Here is a 13,448-nt window from a genome sequence, read left to right as displayed (position 1 = left end):
TGGTGAATTCTGCTGGGAGCACCAGTGACTGCTGGGACCTGCAATTGGACAATCACATAGAATTACATAGAATGCACAGCACAGAAACAGGCCATTCGGCCCAACAGGTCCATGCTAGTGTTTATGTTCCACATGAACCTGCTCCCACCCTACTTGAGCTACTATCAGCATATCTTTCTATTCCTTTCTCCCTCATGTACACATCTAGCCTCCCCTTAAATGCATCCATGCCACCCACCTCAACCACTCCCTGTGGTAGCAAGTTCCACACTCTAACCACTCTCTGGGTATATATCGCCATTCCTTCAACATTGCTGGATCACGATCCTGGAATTCCCTACCTAACACCATCCAGGACAAAGCAGCCGACTTGATTGGCACCCCATCCACCACCTTAAACATTCACTCCCTCCACCACCGGCTGCAGTGTGTACCATCTACAAGATGCACTACAGCAACTCACCAAGGCTCCTTCAGCAGCACCTCCCAAACCCGCGACCTCTTCCACCTAGAAGGACAAGGGCAGCAGGCGCATGGGAACACCACCGCCTCCAAGTTCCCCTCCAAGTCACACACCATCCTGACTCAGAGACATATCAGCGTTCCTTCATTGTCGCTGGGTCAAAACCCTGGAACTCCCTCCCTACTGTGGGAGTAGCTTTAACACATGGACTGCAGCAGTTCAAGAAGGCGGCTCACCATCGCCTTCTCAAAGGCAATTAGGGATGGGCCATAAATGCTGGCCTTGCCAGCGATGCCCACATCCTATGAACAAATAAAAAACAGAAAAAATTACTGAGGTTGATTTCTAGAGAAATATATTACAAAAGTAGGGTGGTAATGTTGAATTTAGATGGAACCTTGGTTAGACCAGACTTGGAGCACTGTGTACAGTGCTGGTCTCCATATTACAAAAAGGATGTAAAGGCACTGGAGAAAGCACAGAAAGATTTACACAGGTGTTACCAGAATTGAGAGGATGCAATTCTCAGAAAAGATTGAGCATCCTGAGGTTCCTTTCTCTGGAAAAGGGGACATGATAGGTGTTTTTAAAATTATAAAGGAGTTTGATACGGTGAATGCAAAGAAACTGTTTCCATTTGTGGGTGAGTCCAGAACAAGAGGGTATAAAGATAAGATAGCCACTAACAGATAAAATATTAGGAGGGATTTCTTTACACAAGAGAGTAGTGAGAATGTGGAACCCACCACCACATGGAACGGTTGAAGCAGACAGCAAACATGCATTTAAGGAAAGGCTTGACGCATACAGGAGGGAGAAGGGAATAGAGGGAGCTGGGTAGGAAGAGGTCATTAGAGTGGGAGGAGGCTCGTGCGGAGCAGCAACACCAACATAGACCAGTTGGGCCGAATGGCCTGTTTCTGTGCTGTAGATTCTGTGCAATTCTTTGTCATTCCTTCCTGGGTTTTTGTGTGTCTCCACGGAACCCCTTCAGCACACAACAATAATCGTAAATTACATAGTGCTGTGCCGAATACTGCATATATTTACATTTAATTACACTGCATCCCATCAAAGAGAGATTACATTTGTTAATTTGTGAACAAAACTGTGCTTGTTTCTTGTAAACAAAACATCTGAGGTGCCCTATTATGCTTAGTGAAGGAATAGCTTTCACTTTGAAACGCTGGTTATTAAAAATATATTGAATATATATCGGCAGTGCAATCTACTCCCCATGACACGGTTGGCAACTCTCAGCTTTCAGGTTTTGATTAGACTATCTGGAAACTTCTTCGCTGGAAAGTGAGTGCAAACAATCTGATATTTTTCTGCTAATCGTATTTTCAGTCAGTTTTCGCCCTCCACAAAGCGAGTATCAGACCTCAAAGCCCCATTTTAGAACCGTTCCAGGGGCTGAGCAGTTGCTGCAGAGGCCTGAACAAATGAGGTGCTCACTGAAGGACAAGGCAGCAGACTGGAAGCAAGGTGAACTCAAGCTTATCAGCAGGATGTCAGCCTGTACAAATACAGCGGGTATGGCCCAGAATCAATAGATGCCTCAGCCAAGATTCAAGGCTCAATTATCTCTGAAATCAATCATCTGGGTGTGACGGTAACCTGAAGTGCTCACCCGACAAAACTCTTCAATCATCAACAACAAATGTCCAATTAGTGCGGATAGTGATACCCTCACACTCCCATTGCCTGCGATGTGCTGGTCCTCTTTTTATTGAACCAAATTAACTGAAAATTAACAGAACTTTAAATAAAACTTATCAAATTAAATTATAATTACATTGCCTGGGGTGACAATGCACTCCAGTCCCCGCGGCGCCCACCGGTCTCGGAAGGCCTCGAGCGTGCCGGCGGACACCGCCTGCTCCATCTCCCGGGCCACCCGGGCGTGAATGTGCTGGTGATATCATCACATTGGCTGTGGACTGTAACTAAAGTCTCCAGATCCTGCTCACCTAATGAGATCGCAGCTCATCCAGAAATTACTCGGTCATCAACAATTTGATTTTTGTTGAAGGCAAGTCCAATTAGCCTCACCTGGCAACAGCTGTATTTAGAATGCTAATACACTTTTCCCTTGCTGAAAATAGTGCGAAATATGATTTGTTGAAAGGTAAACTGCGGCAGGGATTTCGGCCAATGTTTGTGCTCAATAATGTGAAGGGTGTTGAAAAGCATTCGGGATCCTTGCCTTTATAAACAGAGGCAACCTTTATAAAACCCTGGTTAGGCCCCAGCTGGAGAATTGTGTCCAATTCTGGGCACCACACTTTAGGAAGGATGTCTAGGCCTTGGAGAGGGTGCAGAGGAGATTTACTAGAATGGTCCCAGGGATCAGGGACTTCAGTTATGTGGAGAGACGAGAGACTAGGTTGCTCTCCTTAGAGCAGAGAGGTTAAGGGGAGATTTAATAGAGGTGTTTAAAATCATGAAGGGCTTTGATAGAGTAAATAAGGAGAAACTGTTTCCAGTGGCAGGAGGGTCAGTAACCAGAGGACACAGAGTGAAGGGAATTGGAAAAGAACCAGAGGGGAGATGAGAATTTTTTTTACGCAGCGAGTTGTTGTGATCTGGAACGCGCTGCCTGAAAGGGCGGTGGAAGCAGATTCAATAGTAACTTTCAAAAGGGAATTGGATAAATACCTGAAGGGGAAGCATTTGCAAGGCTATGGGGAAAGAGCAGGGGGAATCAAAGAGCCGGCACAGGCTTCAGGGCGTATCATTATATGATTCTATGATCCAGCTACCGGCCGGCCCAGCATCCAATGTCAATACACAAATATGAACACAATGCTGTACTGTGAGTCCACTCTGCACCTCACTGTTCAATGTGTTACTCTGAATGCAAGATAACTGAATGGAACGATGTACAACTTGTATGTGGTGGACACTACTGTGGCAGTGCAGCTAACTCCCAGCAGAACACCCTCCACTCCTCGGAGGAAGAGGGCCTAATGAGACTGAACAGGTACAATTCTAGACAGGAGGCCAAGTCTCCTCACTGAGGAATTCAACCAAACGATAAATTTGGGATAAGACTGGCCTGGAGGAAAAATAGAAGATACATAACTTGTGAAAAGGCCCTCAACCCCTGAGAAACCCATTAATAGCCAGTGATGCAGAGCCATATCGCTCCTGCCAAGGGTTCTGAGCTGTAATTGTCATCACTACCTTCTTTTGGTTACCCTGTGCATTTCCAAAATATGTGATACGAGCAACTATCCACGTGCCCATGGAAATAATGTTCCGTGTAGGTTTACTGTACAATCGTGTTACCTCTTCACTTGAACATCTCTTCAGATGCACCACACATTGATGGGAAGTTGGCGTCAAGATCGACTGGCAATGTCAAATACACAGTTCTAATATTAGCAAACTCTAAATAGTCAAACAGCAAAACTAGATAGAAAAAGCGCAGAGTCCTAATTAAAAAGACGTTCGCAGATGTTGCAGCTGGCCTGTTATACTCCATCCCTTTGGTTATCCTTTGTAGCAAATAATGATCGTAATTTGGTATGAGTCCAGCACGGACTATAATTTTGTGGGGGGGAATTCTGCAATGTTTAATTGTTAGGCAAAGTTGCAGTGGCAGCACCAATTCCTGTTAATTTATTCGCACAGCACTAGGTTAATTGTCATTCCCATTGAATCTGGTCAGCTAGAAGAGATTGTAGAGCAGACAGATGTTTAGCTCGGCTGACAGGAGCTGTTCAGGGGGAACTGACTCTGCTCTGACTTTCATTAGCCTGGATTTGTTTCAAATGAGAATTTTCAATAGCGTGAAAATTGTGACAAAGGTTTTCTGCCGTTTCCTGAATTAATGTTTCCATCCAAGGTTTGATTTAATTTTTTCAGTTTTAGCGACCAGTAAGACGACTGCAGGAAATCCAGAGTATCGGGGATGTTCTGCAGTGATTCATGCTCGAGAGATTCGTACCCAATCAACAATTTCACCTAAAGAAAGCTCAGAGAGTGGCGAGAATGTGGAACTGGCCACCACAGGGAGTGGTTGAGGCGAATATTATAGATACATTTAAAGGGAGGCTGGACAAGCATCTGAGGGAGAAGGGAATTGAGGATTCTTCTGATAGAGTGAGATGAGGAAAGACGGGAGGAGGCTCCTGTGGACTGGAATGGACTGGTTGGGCCGAATGGCCTGTTTCTGTGCCGTATATCCTACGTAACCCTATGTAACGTGCTCAAAATGGATCTTTAGCTTATTGGTAACTGCAGGAATGTGTCTTTGTCAATCTTTAATACCGCAACTGAAATTCCATTGAGCTCAGAGTGAAAACTAAAGTTGAAAACATTTTTCATTGCAGTAGTGGAATCATTAAGTCAATTTTTTTTTATTCATAAGAACATAAGAACATAAGAAATAGGAGCAGGAGTAGGCCAATCGGCCCCTCGAGCCTGTTCCGCCATTCAATAAGATCATGGCTGATCTGATCCTAACCAAATCTACCATCACAGAACCATCTCCTGAATCTAACAGAATTAGACACACGAAATAGGAGCAGGATCAGGCTACACGGCCCCTGGGCCCGCTCCGCTACCCACAGGGCCATGTCCGATCCGAACCTAGACTCATGTCCAAATTCCTGCCCGCTCCCCGTAACCCTTAATTCCCTTTACTTCTAGGAAACTGTCTATTTCTGTTTTAAATTTATGTAATGATGTAGCTTCTACAGCTTTTTGGGGCAGCATATTCCATGGACCTACCACCCTCTGAGTGAAGTAGTTCCTCCTCATCTCAGTTTTGAAAGAGCAGCCCCTTATTCTAAGACTATGGCCCCCTAGTTCTAGTTTCACCCATCATCGGGAACATCCTCCCCGCATCCACCCGATCCAACCCCTTCACAATCTTATATGTTTCAATAAGATCGCCTCTCATTCTTCTGAACTCCAATGAGTAGAGTCCCAATCTACTCAACCTCTCCTCATATGTCCATCCCCTCATCCCCGGGATTAACCGAGTGAACCTTCTTTGTACTGACTCGAGAGCAAGTATGTCCTTTCTTAAGTATGGACACCAAAACTGTATGCAGTATTCCAGGTGCGGTCTCACCAATACCTTGTACAACTGAAGCAATACCTCCCTATTTTTATATTCTATCCCCCTAGCAATGAAAGCCAACATTCCATTGGCCTTCTTAATCACTTGCTGCACCTGCATACTAACCTTTTGAGTTTCGTGCTCCAGGACCCCCAGATCCCTTTGTACTTCAGTACTTTCCAGTTTCTTGCTCTACGATTTTTCCTGCCAAAGTGCATAACCTCACACTTTCCAGTATTGTATTCCATCTGCCAAATCTCTGCCCACTTACTTAGCCTGTCTATGTCCCCTTGCAGGTTTTTTATGTCCTCCTCACTCACTACTTTCCCTCCCATCTTAGTATCACCTGCAAACTTTGATATGTTACACTCGGTCCCCTCCTCCAAATCGTTAATATAGATTGTAAAGAGTTGGGGACCCAGCACTGACCCCTGCTAGTTACTGATTGCCAGTCTGAGAATGAACCATTTATCCCAACTCTCTGCCTTCTGTTAGATAGCCAATCCTCTATCCATGCCAGAATATTACCCCCAATCCCGTGATTTTTTATCTTAAGCAATAATCTTTTGTGTGGCACCTTGTCAAATGCCTTTTGGAAGTCTAAATACACTACGTCCACTGGTTCCCCTTTATCCACCCTATATGTTACTTCCTCAAAGAACTCCAGCAAATTTGTCAAACATAACTTCCCCTTCATAAAACCATGCTGACTTTGTCCTATTAAATTATGATTATCCAAATGTCCTGTTACTGTCTCCTTAATAATGGACTCCAAAATTTTACCTACCACAGATGTCAGGCTAACCGATCTATAGTTTCCAGCCTTCTGTCTACTGCCCTTTTTAAATAAGGGTGTTACATTAGCAGTTTTCCAGTCTGCCGGGACCTTTGCTGAGTCCAGGGAGTTTTGGAAAATTATTACCAATGCATCCACAATCCCTACTGCCACTTCCCTCAAGACCCTAGGATGTAAGCCATCAGGTCCAGGTGATTTATCCGCCTTGAGTCCCATTATTTTACCGAGTACCACTTCCTTAGTGATTTTGATCGTGTTTAGCTCCTCCCCCCCATAGCCCCCTGTTTGTCCAGTGTTGGGATATTCTTAGTGTCCTCTACTGTAAAGACTGATACAAAATATTCATTCAGTGTTTTTGCCATCTCCATATTTCCCGCCATTAATTTCCCGGTCTCATCCTCTAAGGGACCAACATTTACTTTAGCCACCCTTTTTCTTTTTATATAACTATAAAAACTTTTTATATAACGATAAAAAATTCATTTACGGTATGTGAGCAATGCTGGCAAGGCCAGCATTCATTGTCCATCCCTGGTTGCCCTTGAGAAGGTGGTGGTGAGCCGCCTTCTTGAACTGCTGCAGTCCGTGTGGTGAAGGTGCTCCCACAGTGCTGTTAGGGAGGGAGTTCCAGGATTTTGACCCAGTGATGATGAAGGATCGGTGATATACTTCTAAGTCAGGATGGTGTGTGACTTGGAGGGGAACTTGGAGGTGGTGCTGTTCCCATGCGTCTGCTGCCCTTGTCCTTCTAGGTGGAAGAGGTCGCGGGTTTGGGAGGTGCTGCTGAAGAAGCCTTGGTGAGTTGCTGCAATGCATCTTGTAGATGGTACACACTGCAGCCACAGTACGCCGGTGGTGGAGGGAGTGAATGTTTAAGGTGGTGGATGGGGTGCCCATCAAGCGGGTTGCTTTGTCCTGGATGGTGTCGAGCTTCTTGAGTGTTGTTGGAGCTGCACTCATCCAGGCAAGTGGAGAGTATTCCATCACAGGGTAGCAGGGAAGAGTATATCATCTCCAACAGTGGCGTGAGATGCATTTAGAGGCAGAGTATTGCTGAAGTATTGGAAGCATTCACGTTCATGTTAATGAATTTTGATGGCCTCAGAATGATTTCTTACTGCCTGTGGACATTGTAAGATTATTAGAAACCAGGAGATTGTGAACTGAAGGCGAATTATATCCCCCATCTTCAACAGTTGTGGGGGTTTGAGTGGGAGGAGGTGGTCAGAGGGGCAGCAAAGCCAGAGTATTGATGTCCTGCTGGATGAGATCTGGTTTTTAAGTGACTGACAGGCATTTATCCTCATTTTAGATCAATGTTACTGTGGTGTATGTGCCTTTAAGAGCCCCTGTGTACTGTAATGCCGGTAGTGGCCACTCGGGCTATATAAGCCTGTATAGTGTCTTGTATCTTTTAGTTCACCTCCAAACTTTGTTCAGTAAACACCTGTTAAACCAACTCCTGCATTCCGTGTCTCCATTAACACACGGATACAACAGTGGCGACAAATTGGAAATGGACTTACCTGCAATTCGGCAGCACCTCAAGGAGATCGATTCCTCAGACGAAAGTCGAAGAAAAAAAAAAAGGAAAAAAAACTGTGGTTTCACCAGCTAGCCGGGCTGGTGGCAGGTACTGCAATAATCCTTCCTGGGTGGCGGGCTGGGGCTCGATCGGCTGGCTCTGCAGTGGGGCCGAGCAGCGAAGGCGGAGGCAGAGACGGAGGGTGGCGCACTCGGGAGACGGCCAGCGCTGCAAAGCAGGTCGGCGTTCGGACCAAGCAAAGGGAGGGAAAAGTCCCAGAGAGTCCGACGGGAACGAGTCTCCAACTATTAAAAATATCTGTATAAATAAAAACCGTGGAGAACAGCGTTGTCAGCAGCGGCAGAGGCGGGAAAGCGCAGGAGGCGCCATTTTTTCTCGGCAGGGAAGAAAGGAAAGTGCGGGAGGCGCCATTTTTTTTCAGGATGCCTAAGACTGGCAATATTACTGCTTTCGATAGTGATGTAGAGGATTGGACCACATATGTGGAAAGAGTGGAGGTATATTGCACAGCGAATGAAATAGAGGATGATAAAAAGGCATCGGTACTTCTAAATCTAATGGGCGCAAGGACATACGGGCTGTTATGAAACTTAATCACTCCAGCCAAACCGATGGACAAGAATTTTAAGGAGATTGTTGATACCCTACAGGAGCACTTAAACCCAACACCGCTGCTGATAGTGGAACGATTCAAATTCTTCAGGAGGAATCAGCACAAGAATGAAAGTAATGCTGATTACCTCACCGAATTAAGGAAGCTGTCAAAGCACTGCCAATTCGGGGCAGGACTGGCAGATTCTCTTTGAGACAAATTCGTCTGCGGTCTCCTAAGTGAAGGAACACAGAAAAGGCTACTTTCTGAGAAAGATTTAACACTGGACAAGGCTTTCAGTGTAGCTGTATCATACGAAGCAGCAGCAAGAGGAGCTGCAGAGATACAGCAAAAGCCACAGGACTTCGGCACCCATGAAATGACACGGGGTTTTGAGAGATGTTATCGCTGCGGCAGATCCACCCATGACCAGAGGGACTGCTGGTTCAAGGACAAAGCATGCAGGCAATGCGGAAAGATGGGACACATTGCACGTGTATGCCGATCTGGAAACAAAAAATCCACTGACAGAAAAAAAATCAATAAGGAAAAGTACAGAAAGGTACAAATGATGACGGACAGTAGCTCCGAAGACCAGAAGAGCGATAGCGACCCCGGAAACAAGAGACTAAGCTGTCTCAAATTACATAATGTAATTGCCAAAGAAGATTACCAGACCATTTGGGTTACCCTCACGATAGCGGGGTCCCCAGTTAAAATGGAGCTAGATACAGGATCAGCTCTGACCGTCATAAGTCAACGGGATTACGAGCGGCTATTTCCGCATATACCTTTGAAAGACACATCCATTATCTTGAAAACATATACGGGGCAGAAAGTATACCCCAGAGGGAAAATAAGGGTGCCTGTTGTATACAACGGCAAGGAAATACAGAAGTTGTATTTATACGTTCTGCAAGATGGTGGTCCACCGCTGTTGGGATGTGAATGGATCAGGAAGATACGTTTAGACTGGCACTCCATTCAGGCACTGACGGTGACCAGTAAGAAAAAAAATGATGATGACGTCATACCTGAATGATTAAAAGACATCTTGGCCAACGCCAAAGAAGTGTTTCAACAGGAACTAGGAACCTTGAAAGGCGTCACCGCCTCAATAAAAGTGGAAGATGCGGCAATTCCCAAGTTTTTTAAGGCAAGGCCAGTGCCATACGCAATTCGTCCAGCAGTTGAGGCAGAGCTGGAGAATTTGGAAAAGGCAGGCGTGTTATCCAAGATAGATTGGAGCGAGTGGGCAACACCCATCGTCCCGGTCATGAAGAAAACGTTGAATAATGATAAATCTGAAGAACAGAGAAAAATTCGCATCTGTGGGGACTTCAAGGTGACTGTAAACCCGGTCCTTCACACGGTACAGTATCCTCTTCCAAGGATAGAAGATATTTTCGCCTCACTATCTGGAGGGAAATGTTTCACCAAAATTGACTTGGCACAGGCATATCTACAGATGGAGGTTGAGGAGGCCTCTAAAAAGTATCTCACGATAAACACACACAAAGGCCTGTACCAGTACAATCGATTGGTTTTTGGAGTATCATCAGCTCCAGCTATCTGGCAAAGAGCTATGGAGCAAGTCCTGCAAGGGATTCCGGGGACTCAATGCTACCTAGACGACATCCTTGTAACAGGAGAAAACGACAACGAGCACCTTGCCAATTTGGAGCAGGTGCTCACTAGGCTGAGAGAACGGGGCCTACGAGCAAATCGCCCCAAGTGCGAATTTTTCCAGAAACAAATATCATATTGTGGCCACATAATTAACGAAGAAGGGTTGCATAAGTCACCTGAAAAAATTGAAGCGGTCATAAAAGCCCCAGCACCTGAAAATGTCTCACAATTAAGGTCGTTCCTGGGATTGATAAATTACTATCATAAATTTTACCGAACTTGTCAACTGTTCTGCACCCTCTTAACGCACTGCTACAAACGGGAGTAATTTGGAAATGGAGCGAAGACTGTAAACGTGCCTTCTATAAATGCAAAGGCTTGATCACGTCCAAGGAAGTTTTGGCTCATTACAACCTATCACTGCCAATCAGACTGGCGTGCGATGCATCCCCTTACGGCGTAGGAGCGGTATTATTGCATAGATTCCCTGATGGCTCGGAGCGGCCGATAGCTTTTGCGTCACGCTCATTGAACTCAGCTGAGCGTAACTATGCCCAGATCGACAGGGAAGCACTCAGCCTGATATGGGGAGTGAAGAAATTCAACCATTACCTACACAGACAAAAATTTACCTTGTTGACTGACCATCAACCCCTCGTCTCCATATTCAACCCTAAAAAGGGCGTTCCCATTATGACAGCGCAAAGGCTACAGAGGTGGTCCCTTTTCCTAGGGGCACACCAATATGACATAGAATACAAAGGATCAAAACAGCATGGAAATGCTGACGGTTTATCGCGTCTACCGTTGCCAACGGTAGAAGAGGCACCTACAGTAGACCCAGTGGAGATGTTCCACTCAACCATAGTGGAATGTCTACCAGTAACAAATTCTACCATTGAAAAGGAAACGAGAAATGACCCGACTCTCTCACGAGTCTACGATTTGACGGTGAAGGGATGGCCAGCACATGGCGAACCATTGTTGCCAGCATTCTCGCAAAGAAGAGAACAGCTGTCAGTGTGCCGAGGAACCTTGATGTGTGGATCCAGAGTGGTGATTCCACCCAAACTCCAGGATAAAGTGCTAAAGGAGCTTCACGAGGGGCATCTGGGTGGAGTGAAAATGAAGAACCTAGCCAGAGCGTTTGTGTGGTGGCCAGGTATCGATGGAGACATCGAAGAAATGACCAAGGGCTGTCTAGGATGCCAGAAGGTCCAAAACGCCCCACCACAAGCCCCTCTACATCCATGGGAGTGGCCCTCATCTCCATGGCAAAGGGTACACATCGACTTTGCTGGTCCGTTTATGGACTCAATGTTCTTAATCGCGGTTGATGCACACTCCAAGTGGCCGGAGGTAATAAAGATGTCCTCCACCACCATGGAAAAAACCATCACAGTATTAAGGACCATATTTGCCAGGAATGGGCTGCCTGAACAGATCTGTTCTGATAATGGACCGCAATTTGTGTCCGATGAATTCAGGAAGTTCTTAAAAAACAATGGGGTTAAGCACTACACGTCCGCCCCATACCATCCCGCCACCAATGGATTGGCTGAAAGGTTTGTCCAGACCTTCAAGAAGGCCATAAAGGCCATGGGTAATGAAGACATAAAAATACAGCATTAGGTAGATAACTTCTTGTTTGCATACAGGAATGCAACACATGTGGTTACAAACCAAACTCCCGCCATGATGTTTTTCAATAGAAGGCTAAGATGCCGGCTGGATTTGATCAAGCCAAACATCAGAAGGGACGTAGAGAACCGGCAAGTTCAAGGCATGAATGAAAGGCCAACTAGAACCTTCCAGATAGGTCAACAAGTTTTGGCCCGGGACTACCGTACCGAGAAATGGCAGCCTGGAACTATTTGCACACGACTAGGACCGCTGATGTATACCGTGGACATTGGAGAAAGCATAATAAGGCACCATGCTGACCAGATCATAGAGTCATCCGAAAAGGGACAACCTACACCACAACTCTATACGCCTAATGATGAAGCAGAGATACCCATAGTATCTACCTCCGATCCGGTGATACTGGAACCAGATGAACCCGACACTGGCATTCAAGCCAAATCGACCTTGCCAAAAGAACCTACTACACCACCGAAAACTACTACACCACCGAGGCGTTATCCGGACCGAGTCAGGAAGCCTCCAGAGAGACTAACTTATAATTGATTAACTGCAGCAAATGTGTAGATTATTGTTCTTGTAATCATGTTAATTAATGATTACTTAAAAATGTTATGTACTGGTTGTCTAGAAGGGAAGGAATTGTGGTGTATGTGCTTTAAGAGCCCCAGGTGTGCTGTAATGCCGGTAGTGGCCACTCGGGCTATATAAGCCTGTATAGTGTCTTGTATCTTTTAGTTCACCTCCAGACTTTGTTCAGTAAACACCTGTTAAACCAACTCCTGCATTCCGTGTCTCCATTAACACACGGATACAACAGTTACTGATCTAGTAAAAGCAGGCTGCTCTAAAATGGGAGTCTGAAGAGAGATATTCTGACCTCAGTCACTCAGTGGGACTACTTTGTGAAGGTGCCTGAAGGGAAAGCATTTTGTATCCCATTTTTATAGGCACCTTGCCCAGAACAGCCATAGCCCTTGGTGCCCTGCAGCACAAGAGGGATATTAATATAGAATTATCTGATAATAGTTGCAGACAGATTTGCTAAATCAAAACCGCATCTTAACATACTTTAAAGGGCCTGGTAAATCCCAGTGAAACTTTTCAAATGGGATTAGTGTTGGTGAGAATGTGCTGGACAATGGATAGGCCTACCTATTGGATGTGAGATTTTTGTCAGACTTTAATGCATTGAAATTTATGCAATGACTGACATCTAGTGGCAAAAGGTTTATGACAGTTTTGCCTGAGAATGAGGTCAATCGAGTTCCTGTACTTTTTATCGAGAGCCTCAAACCCAATCTCAAGAAAGTGCTCCAACAATGTTGTCCCATGGAGTTGTGGGACGCACGGCTGCATTTGAGTCTTCACAGAGATCTCGAAAGCTTAATCATGCCACTCTTCACCCTTGCTTCATCTGAGAAGAAAGGGAACAGCTCTGAATCTCTGATCTGGAAACATTCCGTAGTGGAGTAAGTAATGGACAGAAGCCTAAAATTACTTGAAACAGTCGGTCTGCTAAAAACCATGGATGAGGAAGAAGTGGCCACGGAGCTGTATGATGGCAAGCTCTAATGTGACTAATAATCCTCATCTACAGTAACCGCCAAGACTGTAGCTTCAAAAAATTCACAGGGAAACAAATTGATGAATAGAGAAACTTGAGTATAAATGTAAGTAGTGATCTTGATTTTTTTTAAGCCA

Source organism: Somniosus microcephalus, chromosome 25, assembly GCF_052327205.1.
Source record: "Somniosus microcephalus isolate GS21.2 chromosome 25, FLI_Smic_1.0, whole genome shotgun sequence".
NCBI classification, from domain to species: domain Eukaryota; kingdom Metazoa; phylum Chordata; class Chondrichthyes; order Squaliformes; family Somniosidae; genus Somniosus; species Somniosus microcephalus.
This window is presented reverse-complemented; position numbering follows the sequence as displayed.